Raw genomic sequence first — 14,240 nt, 5'->3', positions numbered from 1 at the left:
GGGCTCAGGGCCCAGCCAGTCCGGGTCACCCCCACACACGCACCCACACCCAGCACGGCAGCCGGCCCACGCTGCTGCATTTTCCAGTGGAATGAGGATGGCCGTCTCTCGTCACGCTGGCCTCAAAACACCACCCAGGAGAGGCGGAGAGTGGGCCCGCCAAGGGTGCCCAGGCCTGGGGTTGTCTTGCCGTCTGCATGGCGGGCGGGATGTGTGTTGACAGGGACGGTCGGCCTCTGCTGGGGGGGCCCGAGGTGCGTCGCGAAGGGATGCCCAATGTCCCAGGTGTCCCCGTGCCCGGCTTGATGGTCTGAGCTGAGGACTCTGGGCACAGCTTCCGTAAGGGGGTGGGGGAGACCTGACCCTTCTCACCAGGTCCAACCCCACAAATACTGATTTTGGAGAAAACCCTGTGAAGGGAGGCATTTTCTGACCCTGCAGTGACTTCCCGAAGGAGCTCTGGCAGGGGTGATTTTCTAGCCGATTCTCGCCTATAACCCAGGGTCTGTGTCCGGCCGGATGGTGGCCTGAGGTCTGTCTTCCTTAAAACACGACATCCCTCCCAACAGCCCCCTTTCCTTCTTCCTGCCCCTGGGAACAAACTCGGATTTCCCTAAAAGGTGAAAGGTAGCTAAAGATTTTAAAGAGCTTTCCCATATTTCAAAGAACTAAAGTCTTTCCTCTCCCCCCAAAAGAGCCCTGCGGTTGGGTCCAGGGTCTTGACCTCCAGAGAGAACACGAAATCCTCCTTTTCTCACCACCAGCAAGCAGCAGGTGGCACGGTGGGACTTGCCCCGACAGTGGGGTGGACTGGCGGGAGCTTAAAGGGGACGCATTCATGGGGGATGGGCGGTTGCCTGTCCGGTGTGGGTACCAGGGTCGAGGCAGAAGGCCAAAAGGTCAAGTCTAAATGTGAAGATGGTGAGGAGGCCAGGGCTGGATGCTTCTGAGCCAGGACGAGGTTCCCCCCGGGAGAGCCCCCGCCAGCACGGCCCCTCTGCTCCTGGAGCACCACGGCTTTCCCTTTCCTAAACCGTCAGCCCATCAGGCCCGGGCTGACCTGGTTGGAGGGCTTTCCTGAGAGCTGCTCGGGGACGGGTGGAAGGTGCCACGCACACAGCGCCGGTCACACTGCCTGGCCCAGGCATCCCCTCAAACACAGGGCCTTGGAAGACCCGGCGGAGGGCTCTGAGGTGCCCTCTGTGCCCAGAATCCCAACTGACCTGGCGCTCACAGCAGCCGGACATGCAGGGGGCCCGGGCACCGGAGCAAAGGGGACCTTGGTGGCTGTCCATTTGGAACGAGGCATCCTGACTCCCTGCCCAGCCCCTCTGCCTCCTGTCACTCCACAGGTCCCTGCTGCAGTGGGGAGGCCGCTGCCGGGAAGGGGGCTCTGCCCAGCTCCCCACGCACACCCCTCCCCACATGAAGGAGCCGCCGCACAACACTCCGTTGTCCCCTGAAATCTGGGATTTTTCTGGCCTCGTGCTGAACTTGGACACTCTCAGCATTTGGGCTATTCAAGTGTGACGGGATGGGTGCCCAGGGTCAGGCTGGTGGGAGGGTCAAAACCTGACCCTGGGGCTTAGCTCTGGACCCATCTGGGTCGATTCCACGCCCAGACCATCCGGGAGGGAGAGAGGGAGGAAGACGGGAATGAAAACGCAAAGCCGAGTGGCTTCATGCCCTGAGGCTGGAAAATGAGTAAATGTCCCTTTGCCTTCCCTCCGAGAAGCGGGTCTCGCCTCATGGATCGCTGTGGTCCTCAGAGCCGTGCACATCTACGGGCACACACGCTGTTTCGGGCGGGGACCACACGTGCCTCGGCGCTGTTATAAGGACACATGGAGTCAATTCCTTGGCAAGAGGATGTAGACCCCATTTATGAGTTTTGTGGTTTGGGAGTTTTACGTCTGGTTGGACGCGGCCTCTCCTCCCCCACACGTTTGGGAGCCTTCAAACACTGTGGGCCGTGGCCCGAGGCGGGGGGACTTGGGTAGGTCCGCGGACATCTCCAGCTCCAGTATCCCGTTCGGAGGGCGACCGTGCTTCCTGCTCCTTATGGGCATGGGGAAGTGTCAGAGACGGTGACCCGCGCCATCAGCGGTTGGACGCAGGTCCAGAAAACGGGATATTTTGTGGGGCAGCCCCGGTTGTAAATTCTGAGCATTAGAGAGCCAGGCTGCTGGACCCGCCGTGGAATCCCTCCGTCCCGGCTTGCACAGAAGCTCGGGCTCAGGGAGGCAGGCTGCGCGCACACTCCTGGCCGAGGCGGGATTCGAACCGGCGGTTCCTGGGCCGGCAGTGCCGGGCGGGGCTCCCGTGCGAGTGACAGCGGCCGCCGCCCGTGAGCTGCGCCAGGCTCGGCCCCGCCCCTCGGGTCCCGGGACCCCTCGCTGCTGCCGCCACAGCGGTGCCCCTTGGAGGGGTCGCCCGCATCCCCATCCCGCATCCCGCAGGCCCTGGCTCCCTCCCGCGGCCCCGCATCCCTCTCCATCCCCTTCTTCCACCGCGCGCGAGGCCGCAGCCCAGCTTTGGTGCTGATGAGACTCGGGGTCCGCGCTCGCCGCCGCCGCCGCCCGCCCGCGCCCGCCCCGGTGTGCGCCCTGGGCGCGGAGCCTGCGCTGCCCGCGAAGTCGCGGGGACGGCGGCCTGCGGGTCGTGCTGCGTCGCCTCTCCCAGCCTCGGCGCCTGGACCTCTGGGACTGTTCCCTCCAGCGGACTCTATTTCGCCTGTTTACTTAGAGGGAAAGCCCGGGGCTCCCGCAGAGCAAACATCTGCGGGAGATAATCTAGCGAGTTGTCCATCCATCACTCGGGTCGCCGGGCTCCCTGGAGAGCCCGCGGGGGCTTGTAATAAAAAGACCCAGCGAAGAGGCTTTGGGGACGAATAAAGAGCCGTGTTAAGGGCCCGCTGAAAATGGATGGAAGACATTATTAAGGCTCAATGGCCGTCTTATCAAAATCCGATAGGATAGACATTTGGCAAAAGGCTTAAATTTATTCTTTGACTTTCTGGAGGGCTTGAATTTATCCGTTAACAAGAGTGTAGTCCACCCGGGGAGATGGTATCAGCTAAAAGAATTTTGATTTAATCTCTGGTGATATGAAAAGGGGACACGCTAGCCCCGGCCGCCTTCTCTTTGTCCCACTTTATCTTGTTTTCTTCGACCATCTCGAAAAGGACGGACGAGTTAATACGGTACAACTGGGGGGAAGACGAACAAAAGAAAGTGACCTTTTCCTTTTTTTATGTTTATTTCTCCTTCTCCTCCCCTCCTCTGTCTGCCCCCAGCCTGCCCAAAATCAGGAATTTGCATCGGTGGGGCCAGGACCGGAAGAAGAAAGGTGCCACCTAGCCGGCGCTCTGGGGGACAGGGGGCGGGCGGCTCGGCGTGCTCGAGGGGTGCGTGGAGAGTCCGGGTCCGAAGGAAAGAAAGCTAATGAAGTCCGGTGCTGGAAGAGGGAGCACGATGGCTCCATAAATCTCTCTCCCATCATTACGTGCAAAATGCTACAGGTCATAAAAGCCGTCTGATAGCCCAGCCTGGCACTGTCCACACAGGGTGATTGATTGATAATTATTATAATTTGTGAAATGATTATTTGGATGTTAGGACCGTGGTCTGCACTGCTGGCTGTTGTGTGCATGTGCTCCATGGCCTGCCCACCCCCCACCCCCTCGGGGAGATGCCTCTGCTCTCCGGGATCCCTCCTGGGATGTGGGGATGCTGGGGGCTGGGCTCTGGCCAGGGAGTCCAGGAAGACAGCTCTTCAAGTGACAAGAAGGCAGGAGTGGAGACCACAGGCAGCTGCTAAGTGTGTTTTGTGCTCGCACGCCCCAAGGTGTAAGCGTGTTGCAGCTGGGCCGTGGAAACTCTGCCCAGCGCCCCAGAGCCACGTCCCGCCATGCGTGTGCTGCAACGTTCTGGAGTCTGTGGCTCTGGCGTGCTCTGGAGGTGGCTGGGGGCCCCGGGGAGGGTCGTGGAGAGACAAGGGATGTGGCTCTGCACCTCTTAAGAAGGGGAGGTCTGAAAATGCAGAAGCCCCCCCCTGCAAAAAGTGCTTGTGGGCGCACGTGGGGTGCCACCGGTCTCCGTGGGGCGGGAAGCCTTGCTGGGTCCTTCTCACGCTTTGCCTGGGCCTGCGAGGATGGCCTTAGCACTCCTTTCCTTTTTCCTCTTCCGCTCCCGGCCAGCAACCCTCGGGAGCCGCCAACACCCTGCCAACACCGGGTAACTCACCCGCATTTTACCTGCAAAGATGCCGTCTTACCCCCCCATCACATGGGGGACCCCAGCACTCAGAACCCTGCAGCCACAATTAATAATTTGCATGTGGGATCGGTTATGTCTTTATGAAATCAAAGTGTGTTTAGCTGCCACGGAGACAGCCCTGAGTTGATTTTGATAATCTGGGGCTGAATAGACTTGCTCGGACGCAGTAAGCCCCGGACAAAAGGCTGGGCAGTGGCTGAAAGCCCTCTGACGGCACGTCTCCCTCTCCTTTGTTCGGGGGCTGCTGATAAAAGAGCCAGGAGTCCATTAATTCAGTGAATGAACATATAGTAAAGTCAGTGCCTCTTGAGAACAATAATGTTGAGGTCAGCTTCGGTTGCCATGGAAACTAAGTACTCCTAAGAAGTTTGCATCCCTGATTTTGCTGAATCAAAGGCTGCAAAGCGGAGAGGTGTAGGGGGCTGCGACCAGAACGCCAGAGAACGCCGCCTCCGCGCTCCCCTTCCTGAGGAGGTGCAGGCCTCAGCCCGGGCCCGGGGCTCAGGGCCACCACCGGCCGGGCCCCCTCCGGTCCGGCTTCCGGCCTCCCTTCCTGCCCCTCCCGAAGGCCTCTGATTGCACAACCGCGACGCTTATCTGAAGAGGTGGCTTAGGTGTGATTTCAGTGGCTCAGTTCCCCGCGGACAGAAAGGCTCTGCGGGCTCGAGGGTGGACTCTGACCTCTGGCCACCTTGAAGCACCTGAACTTGTCGGGGTGGGGGGGGGCCAGGGGCCCTGGGGCCCCTTCCCGCCCTGATAAGGGTGATTAATGGGCCCACGGTGGCGGCTGTGGTGAGCCTCGGGGCAGCGGCAGGCCAGGGGAAGGACGTTAGAAACCTCACCTTTTTGCAGTTTCAGGGCCTTAAACTGAGTTGATTCCATTTCCCCTGCCCCTGCCCCATCCCGAGGATCCCCAAAACCAGCCGAAAGGCTCAGATTCCCCAGATGAGGTGCAGTTTGTCACCTGCCCGCCCTGGCGGGGGAGCTGTGGGTCAGGAAGGCCCTGGGCCCGGGCGTGCGGGGGAGCCGTGGCCGCCAGCAGGCCGTGGAGGGCACGCTGCGAACGGCCAGAGCCCGAGAGCCGGGGTGGGGGAGACAGTTTAATTCCGTCTCTCTTTTGCGCCCGAGAAAGCAAAGAGCCAGCCTTTCTTTCTCTCTCCGGGACACCCGAGAAGCAGCCTCCAAAAGGCTGCTGGGCTGCGGCTCGGGGTCCCGGAGGAGGGACAGCGGAAGCCCCCTCGGGGTCCACCAGCAGCCGCGGGCAGGGCTGAGAGAGCAGGTGACTTGGGGACCCTCTCTGGGGCCAGGCCCTCCCCCCCAGCCGCCCAGCTGACACTTTGTGCCCTAACTTAAATCTCGAAGGCAGAGAAAACATCATCAATTTCACAGGACAGACTCAGAAATGGGAAATACGCCTCCCCCGGAAGGTAAACAAAGGAGCCTCTCCTTTTGGCGGGAGACCTGGGGAGGCTGGGCAGGTCCGGGGCCACTCCCAACCCGCCCCAACCCTCTAAGCCTGGTCCTTGGCCTTGCGCTTGGCCTCCGGCATTTCCGGCTTCTTGTCTGCAAGCTGGAGAGACAGTCCGTCTCCAGCGCCCGACCTGGCCCGAGGCGTCCAGCTGCATAACAAGACGGCGGTCGGGCACGGCTCTGGGCACAGCTCTGGGCCCCAGGGCGTGCTCCGTGGAGGCTGGGGGTGCGGCTTCTGGGGTCTGCGTGGGGACGGGGGAGGCGGGGGGAGCCCGGGTGGACGACGGCCATGGACGGAGAGTGTCGGGGGCCTCCGGGGACAGCTGCAGCGGGTCAGACCGTAGAGGCCGGGGGGCGTCCGTGGCAGGGCCCTCCAGGAGACCGCGCGGAAGCTCGGGGCATCCGAGGCGGTGCTCGGGGGAGGGTGCTGGGCCGACCGTCTGGAGCAGGACGCCTCTCGCACCGGGTAATGGAGCGGATTTATTGTCTACATTACGGCTTTATGGGAGGCAGATGGCGGTGTCGATAAACTCCGTAATCTTCAGGTGGGCGCGGAAGTGAGTTAATTAAATTGTGCCTCACTGTTGGGAGAGAAAAATGTATCCGCTCGAAGGCTCGCGTGGCGTCTCCTGCTTTAAACGCACAGACACACCCTCCGCGGAGTCGGCGTCACTGGCGTGGGCAGCTGCCGTGGAGGAGAAGCCCTGCGCTTGTCCCTTCGTGTGACCACTCTGGGTGCGAAGCAGACTTCTGGTCTCCCACAGAGATACCCGGGTGGCCGTCCCTCCCCGGGCAAAAGCGGCAAGAGATGCCGTGAGCACTCGCGACCCCTCCCTCTGCCCGGCCCCTCTCTCTTGCGCCGAGCACCCCAGGCCTCAAGGGAGGCCTGGCTCCCGAGTCCCCTCAGATGCCGTTCGCCGGGGAGGTCGTGGGGCCAGGCGACGTGGGTGTCCCTCGCAGAGCCGGGGAGCCCCCCTCCCATCCGGGCACAGGCCTGTGGGAGGCCTTGGGGAAGCCTCTCAACCTGATACAGGACAACAGGGCCTGCGTGTGCGGGTCTGTGTGGCCTGCCCGGGGGCGGAAGCCAGGGAAGATTGTGTCCCATGCACCCCACCGGCGAGGCCACCCGCCTCCAAGCGAGTGGGCGTCTGTGCCAGGCGTGTAGAGGGGACGGACCCCCGGCAGCCTGGCTGGCCGGTTCACCGTCTTCTCTGAGTGACAGGCCTGGCTTCCTGTGTTGGCGTGGCCATGGGTGTGGGTGTGGTGGTCAAGGGGGCGCCGCACCGGCCTCCACAGAACCTCTAGCCTCCCCCCTGCCTCCCAGAGCAGCTTCGAGGCTTGTGCTGCCATGGGGCTGAGCTTGTCCCAGCTAGGGGGTCCTCTATCGCTGTCATTCACCGTTAACCGCCTGCCCGATGCCCATCGGCTCACTTGCCCGCCGTCACCCCAGACAGGGGTTCTCGTCGCCACTTTACTGAGTAGGAAACGAAGGCACGGAGAGCGTAAGTCACTTGACTGGGCCGCACGAGTCAACGGAGAGGCCAGTTTTCAGTGTCCTCCCACGAGACCCTGGAGCGAGCGTCCCCGGGGACCGTGTCTGTCCTGCGCCCTGAGCACTCCTCTGCTCTGCTCCTGGAGCTCATGCCCATCAGAGTCCGGGCGGCGCTAGGCTACGGCCATGGCCGAGTCCAGGGAGAGCGGATGCAGAGCAGGCGGCGCTCGCTGCAAGGAGGCGGGTCACGGAGCTCGTGTGCGATGATGTGACAAACCGTCCCCAAACTCGGGGGCTCAAGGCGGTCCTCGCCGGTTCTCACTTACACGAGTGACGGTGGCCAGTGCAGGCTGGGCTCGGCTGGGCGTGGTTTGCTCGGCGTCGGTCGGACTTCTTGGACCAGTGGACTGCGCAGGGCGTGCGGCTGTCACGGTGATGGCCGAAGGAGAGGGGGCACCCGCCGCAGCCGGCAGCACGGGGCGGGAGGTGGTGCCTGTCATGGCGGGGGTGTGGGCCTGTGGCAGAGGGCACGGAGTGGGGGGACCCCAGCGCATTCTACTATGGCGGGCTTCCTGGAGGAGGTGGCACCGGAGCTGACCCATGACCAGTTCCCTGGTGCCAGCTAACGTGGGCAGGGTCACTTGAGGTGTGCGGGTCGAGAATGGAGCCCGTGCGAGGCGAGCACACAGGAAAAGACGAGGACGCCTCGCTGGCACGTTCTCCTGCCTCCCAGGCTTCCGGGGCCTCTTGGACGCACACAGCACTGAGGGGTGACCCCCTTTCCCCGGAAGGGCTCTGATCCATGATCCAGAGCCGCCAGGGGAAAGGGGTGTCCGGCCATCTTCGGGGTTGTCCCAGGTCCCTTTGTTGGGAGGGGCTCAGCAGACCCCGTAGGATGGTGGAGGGTAAACCACCTCAGCCCAGCCCCGGGCCCCAAAAGAGGCATTTGGACAACCTGCCACCGAACGGAGGGCTTTGCTGTCTGGCCTCGTGAAGAGCCTTAAGTCGGTGGGACCAAGGGACAGAAGCCGATCTGAGAAGGCCGCGCTCTGTGTGACCCCAGCTCCACCACGTTCCGGAAAAGACAAAGCCACGGAGTTGGTGAAGAGATCCGTGGTTCCCAGGGGGGGGCGCAGGGAGATCTGCCGTCAGGAGAGCCGTCCCGTGAGGTTCCTCGGCAGCGTCCACACGACCCTGACATTTATCTGGACCCACAGAAAGCACAACCGGGCCCAACCGCAAAGCCTGACATTCCTCATGGGCGCTACTTGGTGACGGTCACAACCGGCCCATCCATTGTAAGAAACGACCGCGTGACCGCACGACGTCAATCATGGGCACGCAGGGGGCGTGGAGACGGGCGCCCCGGACTTGACGCCCACTTTCCTATGAAACTAAAACACTTAGTTTTTCAAGAACGGGTTTCGGAAAAGTGGCGCGTCGCAGGCACATGCGTCTTCTGTGAAGCGTCACATGTGCCTAAGGGCGGACGCGGAGGAGGAGGCTGCCCGGGAATCAGGCAGAAGCAGTAACGTCACGCTTCGCTGTGACATAGTGTCTCACGTTTCATCAAGTGAACCCCGCACGGGGAGTTTTTCTTGTGAAATACGCTGGCGTCTGGGAGCTTACCCCGGACCCGGCCCATGGCAACGCCAGACGGCAAAGGTCACCACCGCCGTGGTGGGTGGTGACGGCCAGATGTGGGCACCATTCCCGTCTGCTGGGCCATAAGCCCCCGCGGTCAGGATTCCCCATCCTGCGTATGTGCGGGCCGTTCCCCCAACGTCTGAGCCTCTGCCTTCCAGGACCGCGTGTCGTTGGATGAACCGCCCAGCGCGTGGACCTCTCTGGACCCGGCAGCCACTGGCCAGCACGACAGCCCCCAGCTCTCGCTGCCCTCCAACGCTGCAGCCAGAAAGTTCGGGAGAGATCCAGCAATTACCATAGGCAGAGCCATCCTGTGAGTCACGTGAGGCGTGCGGGAGGAACACAGCCGTGAGCTGTTTCTTTGGGCTTCGGGGTTTCAGAGTCCGACCTTGTCACGCACACACGTGCCAGCAGTGACGGACACCGAGTCTGCTCGGGTGCTGGAGACACAAACTGGAATTCCTCGAGGTCTCTGTTCTCCCCGCGTCCCCGTCCTCCCGAGACCCCAGTCACCTGTGCTGAGGGGCCTCGGCCGCCCATGTTCTTGGGGTCCTGGCCCCTGGGGGCCCCCCGCTGCAAAGTTCCAAATCAGACACGGCTCCTCATGGTGGGGCGCGCTTCCAGGACCCTCTCGTGCAGTTTGCTCTGCCCACTTCTGGTGGGAGTGACCCCACCTCGCCCTGCTGGCTGGGCCGTGTCCCGGCAGGCGGGTGATTCGAAGCAGTCGTTTCTCTGGGCCATTTTTCCTTTTTATCCCCTGTTATATACGGGGGAGATTGTGAGGATAACAAATTGGTTTTGGCCGGGAAGAGTGGGATTCTTAATTTAACAGATTCAGGGTGAGTGCACCGTTTTCTTACTTAATAATATTTCCTTCTTTGAATAACACCCTGCTTCAGCCCCGGCCTCTCTGTATGCTGACGGGATTCATCATCCCGCCTGACAGCCCTTCCATCAGCCGAGGCCGTGTGGGCGAACGGTTTCTTCTTACCCAGATAACAAGATGTTTCTCCACCACACTGCTGATAAATTAAGTAATAAAAGGCAAGACTTATTATTTTCTGTTGGAACCTTGCCTCTGTTATTCCTGAGCAATGGCCAAGACTCAGAGCATTAGCCGCAGAAATGTTTGCATTGCCGGGGATGGAAAATTATCACATAAAGAGAGTCTGATGTGGTGTTCATCACGGATCAGCTGAGAGGAAGGAGAGACTCAAAAACAAACAAAAATAATAATCAAAGGGCTCTTCCCAGCCCCCGCGCTGGGCGGGCCGGGGACGGGCAAGCTGGTGCCCGTTCGGAGTGGACTCGAGGGTGTCCCGCCCGCCGAGGGCAGGCGGACCCTTCCTGAGCCCCCCTCGCCCGAGGTTCTGGCTTACCAAGGCCCCGAAAGGGCAGATAATCATCCGAAGAGATTCTGAGGCATGGGCACCCCAGAGAGAAGCAGAACTGAAGTGAGGAGGAGGCATCTCGAATAGATTTCCTCCCTTTGTAGCTCTGTTTTGGACGAGAAATGCGAGGAAAGGGGAACCAGCGAGGTCGAGAAAAACAACAAATTCGTCTTCGGGAAGGTCTGGCTTGGCGGGGGCTGTCCTGGGTCGGGACGGAGGGAGAGCTGGGGGGGCGAGGGGCTTCTTTGTCCCGTGTCTGCCAACGTGCCGTCCTCCAGGAGGGAGGACCAGCCCACGGGGAGGCCTGTGTCTGTCCCCCCTCGCCCACCCAGGAGGAGGGGCGAGGCCCACAGAGACGGACGGTGTCGGGTTAGTAACAGCTCCCGGGCCCGGGCGCAACGATTGCATCTTTCTGTGTGTGATCTCAGGTCGTGCTGGGGCCGGGACACAGCAAAGCAGATGCTACCTCTGCGTGTTCGCTGCTGGGCTCCCGCGCCGGGCCGAGGTAACGGGTGTGGGCCACATCTGGAGCACGCTGGCTGACTCCGGTCAGCCCTGGGGAACAGGTTCTCTTTCCCTGGGGTTCAGACAGCTGAGCTTACCCACCTGAGGTTGCGTAGGCAGCGGCAACCTTGGCCCCTGCAGAATTGCTCCCAAACCCAGACTCGGAAATGAGGCTCTGCCCGGGGGGGGGCCCCAACCCTGGGATCGTCCACTTCCCTAGCTGTCTGAGTGGGAAGTGTGTGTTCCCCAGAAGCAGGTGCTGATTTGGGGCTGTCCCCCTGGGCTGGTGCCCATTTCCTCTCCCGGTCGGTGTCAGTGCCCGGCACGCTGTCCCCCATCTCTCCTCCTGCTACTGTAACAAACGTCCAGCGCCCCGGCCACCTTGTTCAACATCCAGGATTCTTAATAATCACCTTTTGGCTCCTGCAGTGTCACTGTGATATCCCTCAAAGGCTTCGCCCCCTCTGGGTTTCCCAGCATGACACGTCACACACCTCCTCAGAAGCCCCCCCACCAATGATGCGATACAAGGAGAGCTCTCGCCTCCCCGCGTCTCCCTCCTGGCCCCACGGCTGCCGCCTCGCTCACGCGGGGACCTCTCTGCCCTGCCAGCAGGACAGCACGGCCTCAGGCGTGCGCACCCGGCGAGGGCCCCTGCCCGGCTGCCCCATGGGAAGCACTTCCAGAGCTGTTCTGGTTCCTGCGGCTTTGGGGGCCAGACCCTCAGACTCAGCTTCAGGGACATTTGGGGTTTGCTCAGCTAACCCCACGGGTCGCCTTTTTGTTCAGCTGCTGTGGGAGCATGCTGCCGTGGAGTGGCACTTTCTAAGGGCTTGGGGGTGGAAAGATCTTCCGAGAAGGCAAAAGGTTGTCCAAGGCTTGCTTTATCCTCGATTTCCTCATCTGTGCAGTGGAGGTGATAATAGCTCCTGCCTCAAAGTTGTGGTGAGTGAGGACCTGAGATGCTGTGCACAGAGCCCACCTGAAATTGCGTCTGTGCGTGCTTACGGCCCAGAGGGAAAGCAAGCTGGGGAGGTGATGAAGCTGATGGTGGTGATGATGGTGATGGTGATGATGGGGACGATGGCGATGATGGTGATGGTGGTGATGGTGATGATGATGATGGTGATGATGGCAACGGCAATGATGATGGTGGTGGTGATGATGATGGTGTTTGTGATGGTGATGGTATGGTGATGGCGGTAATGATAGTGGTGGTGATGATGGCGATGATGATGGCGATGATGATGGTGGTGGTGATGATGATGGTGTTTGTGATGGTGATGGTATGGTGATGGCGGTAATGATAGTGGTGGTGATGATGGCGATGATGATGGCGATGATGATGGTGGTGGTGATGATGATGGTGTTTGTGATGGTGATGGTATGGTGATGGCGGTAATGATAGTGGTGGTGATGATGGCGATGATGATGGCGATGATGATGGTGGTGGTGATGATGATGGTGTTTGTGATGGTGATGGTATGGTGATGGCGGTAATGATAGTGGTGGTGATGATGGTGATGATGATGGCGATGATGATGGTGGTGGTGATGATGATGGTGTTTGTGATGGTGATGGTATGGTGATGGCGGTAATGATAGTGGTGGTGATGATGGCGATGATGATGGCGATGATGATGGTGGTGGTGATGATGATGGTGTTTGTGATGGTGATGGTATGGTGATGGCGGTAATGATAGTGGTGGTGATGATGGCAATGATGATGGTGGTGGTGATGGTGACAATGATGGTGAGCCTTTGAGGTCCCATTCAGACACAGTTATTACATGGGGGAGCCAAGAGCCCAGGAGAGGACATCAGAAGACCCCGGACACTCCAGTTCTAGCTCTACCGTCAATCGGTGTGACCCGGGGAAGCTCACTTAACCTCTCAGGACCTTGGTTTCCGGCCCGGCCACCCAGGGCAGACACTCTGTACCCCACTCGAGTTTCTGGTCTGGGAGGAGCCCAGAGATAAGGCCAGGAGCCGTGCACTGGCGGCACTCACAAACACGAGCCAGCGCTAGAAGGAGAAACAACAGGAAGCGATGGAAAGGAGAGTCATAAATGTCCCTCACACACTGGCCCTCCACGATGACCTCTCACACAGAGCAGCGGGCCTTGGGGAGTTAATAAGAAATACAGGACTTCCTGCAAGATAGCAGGTGAATTGTGAGCCGTGAATTACTTTTTTCCTTTGAAAAATGATGTAGTCGGGTCAAAATATTTTTGCATTTCAAACACTTGAGTTCCTTTGTCCTTGGGGCTGACATGACTCGGTTTCCATGCAGCCTCACAATGCGGGGAAACATCTTTTAACTGCCAGACGGCCCTCCCGATAAGCCCGCCGATTCATAATGTGCGTTCAGAAAGCCGCAGCAGTGAGAAAGCACAGGCCTTTGCGAAGTCTATTTACACAGCAGCCTTTTCACCCCCTGGGTAAACAGGCCGAGCACAGGCGGCCTCACTCGGGTGAGGACCGCACTCCGCACCACCCGGGCTCCCGGGCAGGCATGCCTGGGTGCCCCTCCACCGACAGCCGGGGACTCAGGCCTGCGACAGCACGGCCGGCCCCGTGGACGGGGCATTTCCTTCAAAGCCAGTGCCGTCCTCCCAGGACCCGGTCCAGAAATGTCCCCCGTGGGGCTGGGCTATAGCCCGTTTGGCTTCCTTGGCCAAAGGGGGCCTGTCCTGCTGTCATCCTGGGCCAGGAGGCAGCCAGACGGGAAGAGCCCGTGCAGCAGAGCCCGCCGTCTCCTTTCCTTTCCTTTCCGAGCCGCCTACCCCACTGCCCCACAGCTGAATCGAAGGCCCCACACTACAGGGTGTTTTCTGGGGCAAAGACTGAGTGTGGGGTCTGCCTGTGCAGGTGGCTGATGTTGCCTCGGGCGCTTACCCTTGCTGCGAAAGACCGGCACAGAGAGGTTAAGGAGCCTACCGGTGTCACACAGCTGGGAGAGGTAGAGCCAGGGCCTGGAGCCGGGTCATCTGGTTCCGTGGCCCGAGCGGTAGGACGTGACGCCCTTTGACAAGTGTCCCTTTGCTCAACGAATGTGTGTTTGCTCGCCTGGGTAGGTCTCGGCCTCCGAGGACCCAGGGCTCCCTTCTTCCTCATAGACGGTCCGCGTCAGTCGGTTAGCATGGGGGAGTCTGGCTCGGCACTGCCAGGGACCCCCTCACAGGGTGTCCTGTGAGGCCCCCACAGGTGATGCCGGGGCGACAACAGCGGACGAGGTGGGGCGCTCGGGGAGGACTCGGCCACACTGCCGCCCAGCGTCGCCGCGGACCGGAGGGACCCGTGCGTGCCTGCACTGACCCACCGCATACCGTAGGTTGGGGGTGAAGGGCGCCAAGCCGCGGCTGGGAACAGAGGGCCCACGGCCCTCGGCGGGCCCGGCCACAGGCGAGGCTGCCTAAACCCAGAACTCTCTCTGGTGCGGTTCTGCTGCACGTTCAAG

General features: G+C 60.8%; 1 protein-coding gene across 3 annotated transcripts in view; it reads left to right on the top strand.

The window, feature by feature from the left end:
- PRDM16 (PR/SET domain 16) overlaps nucleotides 1-14,240 on the top strand; it is a gene marked incomplete at both ends in the record, with an annotated part of 299,365 nt that overhangs the window by 148,496 nt on the left and 136,629 nt on the right. The gene's annotated exons all lie outside the window — the stretch shown is intronic.

This window comes from Martes martes, assembly GCF_963455335.1.
Source record: "Martes martes genome assembly, chromosome: 4".
Classification (NCBI taxonomy): domain Eukaryota; kingdom Metazoa; phylum Chordata; class Mammalia; order Carnivora; family Mustelidae; genus Martes; species Martes martes.
The sequence above is the reverse complement of the archived record's forward strand: the minus strand, read 5'-3'. Positions and strand labels throughout refer to the sequence as shown.